Below are 19,676 nucleotides of genomic sequence, written 5' to 3' on the forward strand. Positions count from 1 at the left end.
ATGGCATCGAGTAGCCTACAATGGCATTGAAGCCTCCTCGATGGCATCAAGCTATCATCGACAAACATGTAGATTTATAGATTTAAGACACCGATCAACATTTATATAACAATAATGGAAAGACTAGAATTAACCAAATGAATATATATATTATATATATATATATATATATATATATATATATATATATATATATATATATATATTCACATGGTTCATCTATGATGGGACTTTCATATCAATGTATTGGATAAACCAACCCTGGACCCACATATACACTGCGAAACTTCCTTGGACTCAGCCTCTTATTTTTCTCATACCATTATCCTCCAAGATGAGCAAACGTGTCTGATTCTTGAGCCTACCTAATTAATGGTCCATATTTGAATAAATAGCTGCACTGTAATTCATAACTAAGCTTCAATGGATAGTCGATGGTCTGTTGCCCAGTTTATGAGTAGGATGGCCTAATGCTTGGAACACAAGTTGCCTTTGCCCTGCCCAAGGGAAGTTTCTATGGTCAGAAGCTACATGGGGCCCATTGAGATGTTTGTAAGAAATCTTCCCTATTCATCATTTTCCCTAGTTTAGGAACATTAGGCAGATCGAAAACTCAAGTTTACCACACTACATAAGACAGTTGGGATGGAAATGCCTGGCATTGAAACTATCCCAAGGCCCACCATGATATTCATAGTTAGACCAACCAAAAGTTGTGATTTTACATGGTAGCTCATTGACCCGGGGATGGGCGTGATGAGGTTGATCACTGTCTTCCTCAAGGATAACTACTTTGAATCCACGAAGCTTCCCTGGACTCCTCACAAAGACTTCTTGAATTCACAAGGGAAAAAACAAGAAAATAGAAATAATATCCATAAAAATTCATAAATTGATTGATGATTGAAATAAATGACTCTACAACCTTTTAAATAGGGATACCAAGCTATGGAAGAAAGTTTCGGAATTAGACTACAACTAAAACTCCCTAAAATTCATAACTTACTATAAATAGTTGATTTACTATTTATAGTAAGTGTCCTATGTGGGTTAACCATGTTATTCTCCTAAATTTTATACACACTTTTCATCTTGGATACAACTCCTAAAGCTCAAAGGATGAAGAGTTATAATCAAACTAAAACTTACTATAAATAGTAAAAATGGAAAAAAAAATGGATTTTTGACCGTCGATCTAATGGAATCTTGTGAATTTGGCATGGGCAACCTAGCTTTGGCCGAGTTGGTTGGCTAAAGTATCTTCTCATACCCCAAAATCATATATGGTACGTCGAGTAACTCATTTCGGTTTGTGAGATATGCCTATTATAACGTTCTGATGGTTTGGATCACCTTTGCCTTTGATCGTGCCTTCTCTGGTCCATCTTGGACATGAAAGTGTCCACGACCCTCGCCACATCAGTCCTCTCCACTTCAAATGAAATCGTCCTCGAGTTCTCATCCTACTTCTATTCATGATACTTGATTAGGTGCACCCCGTAACGATACTCGGATCAAAATTTATGCCAAATTTATGGTTCACTTTCTTTTGGCCCATCTATGCTAGGAGTGTATCGGTGCCATGTCCTACATTAGACCTCTCCACTTGGAAAAAACTCAACCTCGAGTTATCCAATGGACTTCGCTCATGGTACTCAAATATTTTTTAGCATTGATGTTTATTAAACTCTTCATTATACTTTGCATTAAGCTCTTAAGCTGAAAGAATGCATGTACTCAAGATCTCCTTGACTTGACTCTTTCTCTCCTTGACTGGACTATTATGGATCAGTTCCTTCACTTGTACTTATAAGATTAGATATTCCTTCTGACTCACCCGATAGTGAGGGCGGTTGGGCAAGCTTGCCCCCAAGACAAGGCCTATATGATGTTGGATGTCCCTCATGAGGGGAAATCCATTGAGTAAATCTTCAAGCTAGACTTCTTTAAATTCGTATAGGAATAGCTTTAAACTTGGAGGAATGTCTAAGGGCTTCGATTCCTCACTCTTTACCACTACGGTGTATACCTTGCTATTTCCTTAGATTCCTTCACGAAATCCTAAATGGTCAAGAGAGAGCTCATCGCCACTTTAGATGAGGTGTTTCTCTGGTGCCATAGGGGCAAGGACTATCATCCGACCATCCTTAACGATGACGTAAACATTATCTCATCATCGGTGAGTCGCATCATAGTCGAACTCCCATGGTCAACTGAGTAACATATAGCATGCTTCCATGTCGACCACATCACAGAGTATCTAATCGTTATAAGTTTTACCAATTGAAAATGAGACAGTGCATTATTCAATTACCTTGGTCTCTTTCACCCTTTTATTCTAACTAATTGAGTAAGGGGAATGATGTTTTGTCGTAGGTATCTGTAACTTGTCCACCATCACTTTCGAGACGATGTTCTCGCTACTACCATTGTCTATGATTTACATCACAGCTTTACCATTGACGGTTTATCGCGTACGGAATATATTGTGTTGTTGTGGATGTAACTCTTTCCCTGGGGTGTACAGTAATCGCCTCATGACTAAAGATTTGTCACGATCCTTGGTCGTCTATTCTTAGCCACCAGCTTATTCCTCAGTGGTTTGTTCATCTTCATAAAAGCTAAGGTCTTCTTTTACGACATCTCCTTCAGTGCTCCCATCGCTTATGGTCAAGTGGGTTATGGGGTGTTGAGGGCAGGTGTTTGATAAATGGCCCGGTTGGCCACGACAGTAACAATTGTTCAGCTTTTACCAACCATAAGGACTACTAGGGCCCACTATTGTGGGTACTGCATATTGAGGCCTAGATGGGCTGCTCCCATTGGTTGCAGATGGTTGAGGATGTCCTCCTACTAGTTCTTATCTTCGTGTCAGTGTTGAATCTTACGTAAGACCCGTCATAGGGGGTTGAGTTGAAGGGTAAGGTTAAATAAGAACTCTTGCAAGTGTGCTTCTACCCTACATGCCAACTGAACTACTTCATCCACGGTCCCAACCAGGCATATCTGAACTCGATCCTGAATCTTCGATGGTAATCTACCTATGAATCGTGCTACCTTCTATAAATCGGTTTCTGACAAGCCATTCCCTATTGCCAACCACTGGAATTCTTTGATGTAATCCATGACAATTTGATTCCCCTATCAGCAATTTTGGTATTGCTGGAACAATACATGCTTGTAATCACTAGGGATGAATCGTGATTGAAGAAGGCATCTCATCCGTGTCCATAATGAGATGTGAGCCTTGTTCTGTCAGGTACATGAGAGTTGTAATTTTTCCTACCATGCAGAAGCACTAGATTTTAATTTGAATGCTAGTAATTTTACCTTTTTATGTTCTGGCACGACCATGTAATCAAGGCCAAATACGAGGTTGATATCGGTGCAATTGATGGTACAAGCCTCTCCACCCACTCATCTCCCCTTTTGTAACAACCAAGATTTTGGGGGTCGAGTAAATACTCGACTCTCGATATCCCGGGTGTCACTAATTATGCTTTGCGGAAGCGGGATTCTATAGTTTGTTTGACCTAGCATTTGAGAAATTCCTGTAATTAAATTAGACTATGTGAAGTACTCAGGAATAAACATAAATTTTAATGCAAGTAAATCGACCAACAAGTAAAATATGTTTATCCAAAGTATGAGAATACAACTGAACAGTATATATAGTTTCAAAAATGTAAACTATATCAACTCAAGAATCTCATTGACGTCCTGAAATGGTACTCATACATCAGCCCATCCAGCTACTAGAAGTATAAGGACTCCTCCGAGTCTGTGTGAGCCTCCTCCAACGCATCGAATTCTTAGTACCTGCATCTACGAAAGTATCTGGTTGGTGTTTTAAAACACCGTCCTAGAGTAGGAGTAAGTGATCAACTCAATGGGTTCCATTAATAATAAGTTATAGAAGTTATCAATTTCATAAGTGCATTTAATGAAAAAACATTAAACACAGTTCCTAGCTACTCTTGTTAATGCGTATATATGTTATTATGATATGATGCATACCCTTGCCATACAACACTCCCTCGAGTGACACCATCTAACAATCACATATGCCAAAAACTCCCTCAATGTTAGTCAAGTGTTGATTTACATTCATTCATTCAGCAGTTTTGGAGAAACTAGGACACCCTAAGGAAGTCAATGCCCTAACCCGATCGTGAGACCGGCCGCAGTGGCCTTGCACCTGCGATCCTTGATCTGTTTGGGTTCGTCACTCTCGGAAAACACATACGTAAGGTGGCTTGTAAAGTAGGCTTACTCGCGGTCACTATAGGGAGGTTCGTCACCCCAGTGTAGGCCGACAACTCGAGCATAGTGTCCCATTCCACCATGCCGGCTCACGAGACAAGTTTGTACCCTAGATTTCTCACGGTCACTAAGGGGAGGCTCGTCACCCCAATGTAGGCCGACATCTCGAAAATAGTGTCTCATTCGACCACCATGTCCGGCTCCCGAGACTTATGGATCACATAACAACTGTTACCAGTGAGCACTATGTGGGCATATGGTGTCTTAGGTTCAAACAGGCGTGATCATACATGGTTAACAGACATGGTTGGTTAGTTAGTGGGCAACACCCGGTCAAGGGTTCGAGTATCCATAGGTGGTGAAATCCCACTGCGGTGTGAGTGTGTGGGGATGTGTGTGTGTGTATAGGAAAAAAAGTTTTAGTTTGATTATAATGCTCATTCGTTGGGCTATAGGAGTTGCGCCCAACATGAAAAGTGCTTAGAATAATTAGGAGAAGAGCGTAGTTCGGCCAAATAGGACACTTACTATTATTGGCCGGAAACCTTGCGCACTAGTAGACATCATGACTGTCTATAAATAATAAGTTTACTATTTATAGTAAGTTGCGAATTCTATGAGGTTAAGTTGTAGTTTGATTTTAAAACTTCTTTCATAGCTTGGTATCCCTATTTAAAGGGCTGTAAACTCATTTATTTCATTCATTAATCAAATTTTGAATTTTATAGTTTATTTCTATTTTCTTATTCTGTTTCTCGTGGATTTAAGAAATCTCTGTGAGGAGTCAAGAGAAGTTCCATAGATTTGGGACAATTATCCCTCTGGGGAAGACGGTGCTTGACCTCACGCCCTTCCCTCTGTCGGTTTGGTATCAAAGCGAGGTTTTCTCCTTGGATTGATGGCTTCTAATAATGAGTCAAGCAACAATCTCATGGATAGTGCTCTAGGGAATTACCCTTTAATGGCGATGGCTTTTGAAGCGGCGTAATGAGAGAATTGGCAAGTCATGCAAGGGCTGTAGACTACCATTGATCACATGACGGATCGCATAACGGAGGCCCTAAGGCAGCTCCGTGTTCCTGGCGGCCATCCGCCACTAGTAATTGTTGGAACTCATAATCACCCTGGTCACAGGATAGTGCCAGTAATGAACCAAATGATCACTCTTGAGGATGGAGGATCTAGCGACGAGGAGGTTGACAGCATGGTCTTCCAATATCCCAGACAAGGTGGTGATCAAGTAGATCAAATAGATCAGGAGTTCAAGATGAGAGTTGATATTCCTAACTTCAACGACCAACTACATATTGAGGATTTTCTCGATTGACTTTCTAAGATTGAGTGATTCTTCGACTACATGCACATCCCTGAAATAAAAAAATGTCAAGCTTATGGCCTACAAGTTGAAGGGCGGAGCTTTAGCTTAGTGGAAGCAATTATAATTCGCATGAATGAGACAAACGAAAGCACTAATCCGCACATGGTAGGAGATGAAACAATTATTACGCGCATGATTCCTCCTTAGTGTTTACGATCAGGTACTATTCCAACAATACCAGAATTATCAGTAGGGTAGTCGGACGGTGAGATTTCGCAGAAAAATTCTACCGCTTAGCGGCATATAACAATTTGGTCAAAACTAAATCACAGTAAGTCACCCGATTCAACGGTGGATGGCTTATGACAATCTAAGATTGAGTCTAGATGCAATCAGTTTGGATGATGAATGATGCAATTAAGTTGGCTACCCGAGCGAAAGTACAACTTGAATATCCTAACACACAGACATATCCTACCGCTAGTGTTGATGCAGCAGGTCCGCCCTAGGGAGCTCCATAGTTCATAGGGAAGTAGCTCGTAGGAGCAAGCACTCAACCTCCTACACCCATGAACCGAGATCAATAAAGTGGGCAAGCTAGGCCCTAAAGGGGCGTATCAGTTGCTGCTGATCCAAGAAGGATCTCGAACCCCTATGCTCAGTCAAGGCCGAATAATTGCTTTCGTTGTGCCCAGCTGGGTCACTTATCAAATACTTATCCCTATTGACAAGTGGCGAACCTTTCCATCAATGATGGTAGTGCTGAAAATGCCAATGAGGATCCATGAGTTGAGGAATTAAAGCGCGCCACAGAAGACAAGATAGATAAGTCAAGTTAGGTTCAACAGGATGATGGCGAATCACTCATCATGAGGTGACTATTATATCTACCAAGAAAAGAAGTATACCCACAACGACATAACATCTTCTAAACTAGGTGTACGGTGAATCGAAAAGTGTACGATGTGATCATTAACAATAGGAGCAGCGAGAACATCATCTCCAGGGTAATGGTAAAAAAAAATTACAATTAAAAACAGACCGTCATCCCTCCCAATATACAATAGGTTAGATTAAGAAGGTCAGTGAAACAAAGGTAACTGAACAGTGCACCATATCCTTTTCAATTAGTAGACATTATAAAGATGAAGTTATATGCAATGTGGTTGACCTGGGGGCATGTCACATAGTACTTAGTCGACCCTGGCAATCCGACCATGATAACACTTATAAAGGGCGAGATAATGTGTATATTTTTGTCAAGGACGGCTAGAAAACTATCACTACAAGAAAAACAGACAAAGGCTATGGCCAAAAACCGTAGCTAAAGACCTTTTGCTACGGATCTAGACCGTAACACGTCCGCTGCTATTGGTGGGGTAGCTAAAGGTCAAAAAACCAATGGCTACGGATTATATCCATAGCAATAGATATTGGTTGCTACGGACAAAAGTCGTAATTATAATTTCTGTAGCGAAATGTAGTTATGCCTACAGATTGAATCCGTAGCAATAGATATCAATAGCTATAGATAAAGGCCGTAACTATAATTTCTGTAGTGAACTGTACCTACGGCTATGGATAATAGCTACGGTTTTTAGAATAATAGCTACGGCTAAAATCCGTAGCTATTTTTTGAAATTTTTTTTTAAAAAAAATATAATAATGTTACCTGTTTCCATTGCAAGAACCTATTATGATTGATAACTTATCTAAGCTTAATGCTGATAGGAATAGTACATAAAATGCAATCAAGAAAAAAAGATGCATTTATTACAAATACAATCAAATCATACAATGCATCCCACATTTGCATTTCTAAATAAACAATACTTCACTTTGCTCAACCTATCATAAGAAGATAGAGCTTCTTCTTTCCTTGAAACTGCAGATGTAACTTCTGTGGACTTTGACACAAGATCACTTTCAAGTTCTGAAACCCTTCCCTTGAGAAAGTGAATTTCATCCTCCAGTGACTTCTTTAGCTTATCAGCCTATATAAAATAACATTTGTAGACACAATCAAATAAGCATGCCTTTGTACACATCTCAAAAGAAAGAAAGACAAAAAAAAAAAAACATTGAAAACAGGGATTGCAACTTTCAAACAAATGAGGTTCGAGATACAGGGATGTACCTCAGCCTTGAATTTTTCATGAGCAGATTAAATTTGCTTCAATGCAACTTCATTCACTTGTGTTATTTCTTTATACTGTCAAAACAAAAAAAATCATAAAATATTTAAATCCTTCCATCTCTTCCTTTGATTTCTGCATGTCCTCAATAAGCTATTACATATATAACTAACAAAATTGGAACACACTAGTAGAAACATTACATAGTAAGAGAAAAAGACATGAGTAAGAAAAAAAGGAGAGAAAAATCAAGCCAAAATGTTTCTCATATATATATATATATATATATATATATATATATATATATATAGATAGATAGATAGATATATAGATAGATAGATCAGGTTATAGGTTTAGGAATTCGGGTTCGGGTTCGAGTTCGGGTTTAGGTTAAGGTTAAGGTTATAAGTTTCGGTTTGGGTTTAGGTTATAGGTTACAGGTTTAGGTTATAGGTTTAGGTTTAGGTTATAGGTTATAGGTTTAGGTTTAGGTTAAGGTTGTAGGTTTAGGTTTAGGTGTAGGTTATAGGAGGGTTATAAGTTATAGGTTTGGGTTTAGGTTTAGGTTTAGGTTATAGGTTATAGGTTTAGATTGAGGTTATAGGTTTAGGTTTAGGTTAAAGGTTATAGGTTATAGGTTTAGGTTATAGATTTAGGTGTAGGTTTAGGGATTTGAGAATAGGTTTAGGTTTAGATTATAGGTCATAGGTTTAGTTTATAGTTATAGGTTTAGGTTTAGGTTAAGGTTATAGGTTTAGGTTTAGGTTTAGGTTTAGGTGTAGGTTATAGGTAGGTTATAGGTTATAGGTTATAGGTTTGGGTTTGTGTTTAGGTTTAGGTTTAGGTAATAGGTTATAGGTTTAGATTGAGGTAATAGGTTATAGGTTTAGGAATTCGGGTTCGGGTTTAGGTTTAGGTTTAGTTTAAGGTTAAGGTTGCAGGTTTAGGTTTAGGGATTTGAGAATAGTTATAGGTTATAGGTTATAGGATTAGGTTTAGGTTATAAGTTATAGGTTTAAGTTATAGGTTTAGGTTTAGGTTTAGGTTTAGGGATTTGAGAATAGGTTTAGGTTTAGGTTTAGGTTTCGATTATAGGTTATAGGTTTAGTTTATAGGTTATAAGTTTAGGTTTAGGTTAAGGTTATAGGTTTAGGTTTAGGTGATAGGTTTAGATTGAGGTTATAGGTTATAGGTTTAGGAATTCGGGTTCAGGTTCGGGTTCGGGTTTAGGTTTAGGTTAAGGTTTAGGTTTAGGGATTTGAGAATAGGTTATAGGATTAGGTTTAGGTTATAGGTTATATGTTTAGGGATTTGAAATAGGTTTAGGTTTAGGTTAAGGTTACAGGTTTACGTTAAGGTGTAGGTTATAGGTGGGTTATAGGTTATAGGTTATAGGTTATAGGTTATAGGTTTGAGTTTGGGTTTAGGTTTAGGTTATAGGTTATAGGTTATAGGTTTAGGTTATAGATATAGGTTTAGGTTTAGGGATTTGAGAATAGGTTTAGGTTTAGGTTATAAGTTTAGTTTATATTTTATAGGTTTAGGTTAAGGTTAAGGTTATAGGTTTAAGTTTAGGTGTAGGTTATAGGTGGGTTATAGGTTATAGGTTTGGGTTTAAGTTTCAGTTTAGGTTATAGGTTATAGGTTTAGATTGAGGTTATAGGTTATAGGTTTAGGTTTAGGGATTTGAGAATAGGTTTAGGTTTATGTTATAGGTTATAGGTTTAGTTTATAGTTTTAGCTTTAGGTTAAGGTTATAGGTTATAGGTTTAGGTGTAGGTTATAGGTAGGTTAATTATAGGTTATAGGTTTGGGTTTAGGTTTAGGTTTAGGTTTAGGTTATAGGTTATAGGTTTAGATTGAGGTTATTGGTTATAGGTTTAGGAAATCAGCAGTTCCCACCTTCCAGGGACCCCCGCTCAACATCCGGATAGCTTCAACGCACATCCGGATCTGCTTCATCAATTTTGAGATAATACATAAACACGGGCCTGTCCAAATGGCCAGGCCACCCATATTGCTGTCCATATGAAATGAACAACTTCATCATGGTCATAACAGTAGTTCCCACCTTCTAGGGACCCCCGCTCAACATCCGGATAGCTCCGACACAAATAAAGAAACAAACTAATTAGGAATTTACAACAACAAAAGGTATCAGGTCTTTGGTCCAAAGGTAATCCACATTAAAAGGTACCATTTACCATGAACTAAAACCATGTATTATTTATACCGTGATTGGACTCACTACAAGGGTAATCTTTCAATGATGGCCCACTGCTTCTGATAATCACTACGAGGGTAAGAAAATTACAAAAAAGTAAGACTCATGAGATAACATATGTACAAATAGTGACAAGACTAGCTGGTAATGACAGGAGGCTAAGACATCAAATTATTTATGAAGAACAGGAAAAAACAAAGATAAAATAAATAGTTAAAAACTTTACCATTTCAAAAAATAAAAACAAAAAATCAGGCCAAACACAAACTCAGGTGAGTCACAATATGGAGTAATGAGGGAGGATGCTCCACCTCAAAAACATATCATAGTGTCAATGGAGCTTAGTTTCATGTGTATATGCTATCCAAGACATTCACTAGGCGTGCCCCATAAGGAGAAGGATAGCGAGGTGGGGAAAAAGAAGCATGATAAATTCAAAGGTATCCAATTTGTGGTTGATCAGAAACTATCCTTAAGAGAAAAAGCAAACTGCTTAAAGAAAAAGGAAAGCATTGCTGGAAGCCTAGAACTAACGATTTTTCCATAACTGATTAAACATTCACAATCAATTTTGATTATGTTAAATGTCAACTGGAATGACTTGGCCAAAAAATCCCAAGCAAATGAAATTTTACACTTACTGGCATGCCAATGTAAACTATCCGTCATGTAAAAGTAGAGATGGCAAATCCGGGGGAGGTTTTCTCGACTTGTGCTCATTGTAAGTAACAGTACAATCCACCTGATATAGGCAATGAAAAGAATAATAAAACACACATCAAGAAGAGAAAAAAAAAAAAAAAAAAAAACATGATAAAGAAACGAAAGTAATCAAGACCTCTCATTTTTTGTGTATCATACTTGAATTTATGTTATCAAGACCTCTGTCAAATAAACAAAAGCTATAAATTGAAAATTAAAATTCTACAGAAAACCTTATGAAATTGAAAATTAAAATTCTGAACAAGGTATGTAATTAAGACCTCTGTGAATATCGGTCAATGCCTAACAATGTAAAAGAAAACAAAAGAAACAATTAAAAATTCTACTAGGATGAATCTTCTAGATCAGAAGACCTTTACAGGCTTAAATTAGCATTGAAACACAACATGTAAAACATTTACAACCAGCCCCATTTTATGTCGGGTAATTGGGTAAACTGATATCCATTACCAGCCCTACTCACACAAACACTATCAATTAGTTGTTCAAGTTATCACCTGTTTTGATAGTTGTTTACAATTATATTAACTTCAAGATAGTATAGTTATTGCAGTCTTTTTACTTAGAGCATAATTTTTAAACTCTTCCATGCATTTTGAACATTAGAGTGTATTTTGAACGTTAGAGACGGAAGAAAAAAAAAATGAAGGGGATATAATAATTTGATTTTTCTTGAGCTCAAATGCTCATTACTACAACAGCAACTTCACATGAAGTGGAGGTCCTTTTTCCTGAAGCTATGTTTTGCAAAAAAATAAAAATAAATCAAAAAGAGTGTAAGTTAATACTCCAAGTTTGTGATTTCCACACAAGATGCAAAGGTCATTAGAACTGACATAGAAATCCTAATGGTCAGATTGAAACAACAGAAGGTTAAACTGAAAATTACTCAAAATTTGCCCGATACCAAACATCTGACAAGGGACCTTAACAATTGCACCTCTAACAGTATGAAAGGTTATATCAAAATGAGGAAAAACTGAGAAACACCAAAAAATCAAGCAGAAGTGAATGAAAATATATTGTAAGAAACTTCACTAGAACAGTTTTGTCAAATATGGAATTTGAACTAGATTTAAAGCCTTTAAAACATTTCAAATGACTAGATGGAATTTTATGCTTGCCAAGAAAGACAACAACAACAACTATGACATTTGTACTAGATTTGAAGCCTCTAAAACATTTCAAGTCCTAAGTAATGTGATACTACATCAGTGTCACATATTAAAATAGAGACATTACTGGGTGAAAAGTAGCTACAGAAGACAAAGTTCAAGTCCAAGAATTTGTCCTAACATTCTCACTCCTTTCAAGTTCAATAAGTGCAATAAGTGTTATACATTGGATATAATGAACCTGAAATGAATTAATTGATCTACACTCAACCAAGATCACCAAAACTCCTGCAAAACGAACTAGCAGAGAATCTGAATAGAACTAACTATAAGAAAACCTTCTAATGTCTATTAAATAAATTCATTAAATTTGTCATAGTAGCAAACTAGAAAAGCTCATGAACCATCCAGGCCCCCTCTCCAACATATTTTTGAACAAGCTCATTTCCGATAACACAAATAAAGCAAGCATCAATTCTGTTGGCTATATATCTAGCTAGTAAAGTTTTGCTTGTTCCTGAAGGACCATAGCAGAGCACCCCCTTCAGAGGATCAATGCAAGCTTCACAAATTTCTCTGGATGAAGCATGGGGAGTTCCAATACCTTTATATATATATATATATATATATATATATATATATATATATATATATATATATATATATATATATATATATATATATATAAACAAGAAGAAGAAGAAGAAGAAAGAAAGAAAGAAAGACAACATCACAACAAGAAGGAAACATACATGCAAGAAAGTGTACCTGGATTCATCATCATCGTCTAAGCCTTATCCCAACTAAGTGGGGTTGGAAAAGTACGCCTGGAGTGGTATCTATAAAAAAAAAAAAATAGTGGCTGCTTGATAATTGCAAGGAAAATATACCCTGGTAAAGACAACCATACTGAAATTTTTATGCCGTCTAGCAACAAAACCATGGTGAGAAAAAAATCAGCAAAAAATTGTTCCTTCTCTACATTGGGGAGTGATGACCAATGCACCCCTTAACTCACTAGAAGCTCACTGATTTCTGCCTCTATATGTAAACAAACGGAAGCTCATATCTTGCTATCAAACTGTAGCACTAACTTTGAACATTAAACAAAACTGCAATTCTTCTTCTTCCCCAGGATTCAAGAATCTAAAGTGATTCTGATCCTAAACCAGGCATGGACATGGAAAACTAGGGTGAAATTTTCCCTGAACTAGGAATCGCTGGTTACCCTACCCAGCTAGTCAATGAACAAGTAGTATGGACATGGAAAACTATGGTGAGATTTAGGTTGATTGAGCAGCATAGTTTGAGAACTGTGCTTTTTCAGTAATCTTCATGTAAAACGTCCACATCAATCATTTGTGCATGAGATTACTCTCGATTACTTAAAAGTTTATTATTTGCTCTTTTCTTAAGAATGACAAGATTCTGTGTAACAATAGCATCTTAATTCCTGCATGTTACAATCTTGTCTAGAACATCCCAAAGGAAGACTTGTATTAGTGGCCATCTTGTGAGACAATGAAATGCCTCAATCACAAACTAACTGTGTAGTGATCTTCCATGTTCCCTAATTTTTCTAATGCCATTAATAATTATTTTTTTTAAAGTGCCAAAAATAAAACTAAGAAACATACCACAGAGTAATTGACCTTCTCGGCCATTTCCTTGATTTCCTTCTCCACTTTCTTTCTATTGGCAGAGTAGGGTCCCAAACCCTGCCATCCAAAAATTCCAAATATTAGAAAATATGATGCAGGCCCCTATTGAACACTAAACACAACACCAATAATCCACATGACCAACACAGTGAAAGAAAGAAAGATGCAAAAGCTCAATGCATTTGAAACCACAATAAAAAGCCATTATGAGTGACACAGATCCAAATCTAAAAATACTAGATTCTTAGATTATTTTTTTTCTCCCAGTATGCAAACGCAGAAATTAGATTTTCGAGAATATTCTCATTACTCAAGGGATTCCGACACTTGGGGCTTGCCCAAGGGACATGAAAGAACTAGATCCTGTTCAACAACAAACTAATATGGCTAAAGCATTTCTTCAAACAATTGATATACACATGTAGGGGGCTGTGGACAGCAGCGGATATGGCTACTGCCCAATATCTGGCCATCAAAAGAGGAAATGAGAGAGAAAGAGATAATACCTTCGACTTCCTCCTCTGATTTCTTCTATTATCTTCAACTCTTGGAGAAAGATTGATGAAACTGTGCGTCGAAGAGAACGAGGGAGAGAGACATTAAGAGAGAGGGAGGGAAATCAAGGAGATCAAGGAAGGGAGAGGGAGAGGCGCGAGATAGAGAGAGAGAGAGAGAGAGAGAGAGAGAGAGAGAGATGGAGAAGCAAGATGGAAGAGAAATTGAAGAAGGAAGAGCGAGAAGAGAGGGAAAGAGAGGGAAATGAAGGGCGCGCGGAGAGATCGAGGAAGGGAGAGCGAGAGAAGAGGGAAATGAAGGGCGCGCGGAGAGATCGAGGAAGGGCGAGGGAGAAAAGAGGGAAAGAGAGGGAAATGAAATGAAATGTGCCCGGGTTTTTTTTTTTTTTTTTTAAGTAAATCGTTTTAGGGGTGATGGACGACACTTTAAGCGTCTAGTTTTAGCATTCATGGGGCCCACCGTGATGTATGCTATTTATCCACTCCGTCCATTCATTTTAACGGATTGGTTTAACAGTTGATCCAAAAAAGGAGTCAGATCGAAGCTGTAAACGGACTACATAACATATTAATGATAGAAATTTATTTTTTATTATTTCTTATGGTGTGGTCCACTTAGACCTTTAATCTACATAATTTTTTGGCTCATCCACTGAAATTATATATTAGAATTGATGGGCGGTTTAGATTAAATGAATATATTCCAATGGGGCCCATGGAACCCCTTAAGCACCATCAATATCTAATAAGGTTATGGTAAGGAAGTAGGTTTTAGGTATAGATAATTAGGTTTTAGCTACGGATTAAGTCTGTAGCAACTATAATTGAGGTTTATATCCGTAGCAAAAAACAAATGTGGTCTGTATCCTTTGCCTTTTTTTTTGGTAGTGTATATTGGCTCCGTTTGATCCAGATGGACCACCTGAAACTTCTAACGTGGAGGGTCGTTTCCTCTTAACCATACGGGACTTCGTGGAGGAATCCAAAGAAACAGAGCTGGCCTATGTACTAATTGTATAAGGGAAAGAACTCGATCCCACCAACATCCCTAAGGAAGAGGTGAAGGCGATCAGGAAATGGTCGATTCCCACAAACATTCACGAGGTAAGGAGCTTTCATGGACTGGCAACATTCTATTGTCGGTTTGTGAAGAATTTTATCACCATTGTATCACCAATCACAGATTGCATGATGAAGGGGCAGTTTCAGTGGACTGATGAAGTCGGAAGGAGCTTTGCTGAAATTAAGCATAGGTTATCCACAACTCCGGTTCTTATATTTTTCAATTTCAACAAACTTTTTTAAGTCAAATGTGATGCCTCATGTATCGGAATTGTGGGAGTTTTGTCTCAAGAAGGTAGGTTGGTAACCTTCTACGATGAGAAATGTAGCAATGCACACAAGAAGTGGTCTACATATGAGATCGAATTGTATGCAGTGGTCCATGCACTGCGACAATGGCGACATTATTTGATTCAAAGAGAATTTATACTTTACATAGACTATCAGGCTCTCAAATTCATTAATAGTCAAGCTAACGTTAACCATGTGCACGTTAGATGGATTTTATTTTTATAGGAATTTACGCTTGTGCTGAAACATAAGTTTGGGCAACAGAGCAAAGTAGTCGATGCTCTGAGTCGACGTGCAACTTTGTTAGTCACTATGAATGGTGAGGTTGTCGAGTTCGAGCGCCTTAAGGACATATGTTGACGACGATGACTTCAATTATGTATCGGATAAATGCCAAGAGGATAATCCTGGTGACCTACTTATGCAAGACAGGTTCCTTTTCAAAGGAAATCGACTTTGCATCCTTAAAAGTTAATTGATGGAACAAATCATCTAAGAACTATATGGAGGTGGCCTTAGTGGACACCTCGGCGGGACAAAATGCGAGCACTTTTTGAAGAACGATACTACTTGCCATTGTTAGTATGTGATGTGGGTAGAGCGATGCAGCGTTGTCATATTTATTAGGTCTTCAGGGTCAGTCTCAGAATACGGAACTTTACACACCGTTACTTGTACCTGGTAGCCCTTGGGAGGACCTGTCGATGGACTTTGTGTTGGGTCCCCCACGAACACAGCGTGGCATAGATTCTGTGTTCGTGGTGGTACATTGCTTCTTAAAGATGGCTCACTTCATACAATGCAAGCAGACCCTCAACGCAACATACATGGAAAATCTATTCTTCAAAGAGGTCGTGCAACTACACGGGGTCCCCAAAACTATCACTTCTGACATCGATACATAGTTCATTAGCCATTTCTAGTGGACTTTGTGGAACCAGTTTGGTACACGATTTCAATTCAGTAGTGCCTACCACCCACAAATCGATGGGCAAACTAAAGTTATAAACCGCACGTTGAGAACCTCCTTCGATGTATTTCAGGAGAAAAGCCGAAGCAGTGGGATTTAGCCCTATCTCAGGCGGAATTTACATTCAATAACATGTTGAATCGCTTAACAGGGAGGTCCCTGTTCCAGGTTATTTATGGTCGAGCACCTCACCACACACTTGATGTTGTCCCTTTGCCCAAGCTCCCAGGTATGAGCATTATAGCAGAACATATGGCAAATAGGATTGTGGGCATTCATGCTAAGGTACAAGACAAGTTACACGCTAGAATGACAAGTATAAGGAACAAGCCGATAAGCATCGGTGACAAAAGGTGTTCAAGGTAGAAGACCAAGTTATGGTCCATCTACCCAAGGAGAGATTTTCAACCGGGATATACAACAAGTTGAAGAACAAGAAGATTGGACCAGTACCGATCCTTCGAAAGATCAATGACAATGCCTATATTATTGATCTTCCAGATGACATGGAGATCTCGTGTACTTTCAACATCGCAGACTTGACCAAGTTATTTTGAAGTGGAGGGGACTGATGTAGAGCGGGTCATGGATAATTTCATGGCTAGGATGGGTCAGAAGAGGCCTGATCGGAGATAAGATGATTCGGACTGTCAATACTTGAAACGGACGTATCTCGCAAACAGGAATGAGTTATCGGACGTAAAATATATGATTTTGGGATAGGACGAGCTACTTTAGCCACCCAACCCTGCTATGCCAAGTTGCGCAAGCCGGATTTGCAAAATACCATCAAATCGACAGTCGTTTTCCTATTTTAATTATGTTTTTACTATAAATAGTAAGTTTTAGTTTGATTATAACTCTTCATCCATTGGGCTTTAGGAGTTGCACCTAACATGAAAAGTGCTTAGAATAATTAGGAGAAGAGCGTATTTCGGCCAAATAGGATGCTTACTATTTTTGGCCAAAAACCTTGTGCACTAGTAGACATCATGACCGTCTATAAATAGTAAGTTTACTATTTATAGTAAGTCCTGAATTCTAGGAGTTCTAGTTGTAGTTTGATTCCGAAACTTCTTCCATAGCTTGGTATCCCTATTTAAAGGGGTGTAAACTTGTTTTTTTTTTCATTCATCAATCAAATTTCAAATTTTATAGAATTTATTTATATTTTCTTGTTTCTTTTCCTGTGGATTCGAGAAATCTTTGTGAAAAGTCCAGAGAAGTTCCGTAGATTTGAGATAGTTACCCCCCGAGGAAGACAGTGCTCAACCTCACCTTCTTCCCTACCTCCAATGTGCAAAGTGAGTCAATCGAATCAATCAGTGAGTCATCCACCCCAACCATCCTATCAATTTACTCACGCCAGCGTAAAAAGCTATGCAGATTGTGGCCATGAAAAGACCTTCATTTATCAAAATGGACGGTGACATGCACTACATCTTAAGTGGTTCTACAACCAAAAGCTTTGCAAGGTCCACCGCCATGTCAGTTTCACATCTACAGGGTCCACCAAATTTGCCTGATCATGTTAGTCCTTGATTTAATCCAACCTAAGAAATTTTTGTTGAAGGTAATATTGTGTACGAATACAAATGAATGTATATGAATATGAATTCGGAACACTAAAAGGCAAAGTTATAATGGGTCATCAGAAAATCCATGAGTCAAAGTTTGAATGATTTTAGTAATTGCTTTGAACGGTTTATCTCAACTCTAGATTTAATCCTATAGTTGCTATTTAGCCACTAAGGCCGAGCATGCTACAGTTACCGGAGAGCGAATGTCTGGTGTGAACATGAGACTTCAAAGTCCTTCCTCCTACAGGCATGCCCCATGAAAAGAGAGGCAATGGAGTCAACAAGTCGTATTATGCACGTCAGGCAAAGGAGTCAACAAGCATATTATGCACGTCCGACCATTCCATCAATTTAGTCATGCATACCAGCGTAAACAGTCCTGCAGATGGTGACCATGGAAACACCTTCGTCCATTAAAATATCGGACCCCACCTTTCCTCATTAATGTTGTTAGAATATATTGCGCGGCCTATTGCTATTGGATATAAATAGGTTTTAGTCTTTCCGACCTGGCTTGATCTTTCAATGGTCGGATCAATGGGCCTCACCTTGGATGAAAATGTGAATGCTTTACAACGTATGAAAGAATGAAAGAAGTGAACGAGTGTATATTAGTAGTAAAAATATGGCCAGGGGTATATTTTTGTGTCCACGGTAATAGTTGTGTATATCCAAACTGTGAATCTAATGAGGCCCATCATGAAGAAAATTCATACTGATAAAAAACTTACATGGGCAACACCATATGAAGCAGTGTGAAAGCATGCTCAACCTTCCAAATTCAAGCAACGTGGTTCACTTATATTTTGATTGGATTTATTTTTGAAGCATCCCATAGGCCATGACGCCCATCATATGAATGGTTTAGACCATTGAAAAGACCATGATCCAAGGGCTAGCACCCCAACATATCTTATAGCTACACACGGTAATGTACTCTTGCAAACCATGGCTGCAGATTCTTACCGGTCCTCTTTTTCTTCTCCCTTGTAGAAGAGCACGTATGATTTCAACTATGCATGTATGTGGCACCTGGCCTGTAAGTTTTTTAAGAGTCAACATTGAATTAAAGATGTAGGTCCCTAATTTGATAAATGGATGTTATCTTTGTTGGGAGACCACATAAGCACACGGAGATAAATCAAGTAAAGTATTTCAATTGTACAAACAAGTCCAATTACAAACCCTCGGAATTTAACATGAAACAACTCGTGCAAGAAAAAATCACAACACAAAGCGACAATAATAAACCATGAAAGTAGAAAATTATAAGATATTGCCAATTACCAATCCGAAAAAGCAATGAATCTCCTTTCTTATGCTCAAGTTATGCCCTTGAAACCCTTAAGAATGAATTTAGAAAACCTAGAACACCTTTATCTTGTCCTCATATCCTAATTACACCCATATATATAGCCTCTATGAGAATCATAATCGAAAACAAATCCCGCACTTACGTAATTTTGTGCACGCGCTCGACGGCACCTTTGATGGGACTTCAATGGCATCAACAAGTTGTTGATGACATTTTATTCCTTTGATGGCATCAAAAAAACACCAAAATATTATAGCAAGAAAATATAGATTTTTCAAATTTTTTCGATGGCATCAAAGCCTGCTTGATGACATCGAGCGGCTTATCGATGGCATTGACAGACTTATTAATTGTTTTCAAATTTAAGACATCAACAACAATCTTTCCGTAATCATCATCTAAACAACTTTTCATACTTGTGTGACTATGCTACTTGTTGATTGTCAAGACTATATCATATATAATATACATATATTTGATAGGTACATAGCAATAATAAAATGG

At 37.9% G+C, this 19,676-nt stretch overlaps 1 long non-coding RNA gene across 1 annotated transcript; it reads right to left on the reverse strand.

The window, feature by feature from the left end:
• Positions 1–12,524: 12,524 nt before the first annotated feature.
• Positions 12,525–14,337, reverse strand: LOC131255943 (uncharacterized). Its single transcript, XR_009176528.1, has 3 exons — positions 13,946–14,337; positions 13,416–13,496; positions 12,525–12,669 (listed from the first exon to the last, which is right to left on the reverse strand). It is a non-coding gene; the product is annotated as an uncharacterized LOC131255943 (long non-coding RNA).
• Between the last annotated feature and the right edge of the window lie 5,339 nt (positions 14,338–19,676).

The sequence above is a fragment of the Magnolia sinica genome, chromosome 9 (assembly GCF_029962835.1).
Source record: "Magnolia sinica isolate HGM2019 chromosome 9, MsV1, whole genome shotgun sequence".
In the NCBI taxonomy this organism is placed as follows: domain Eukaryota; kingdom Viridiplantae; phylum Streptophyta; class Magnoliopsida; order Magnoliales; family Magnoliaceae; genus Magnolia; species Magnolia sinica.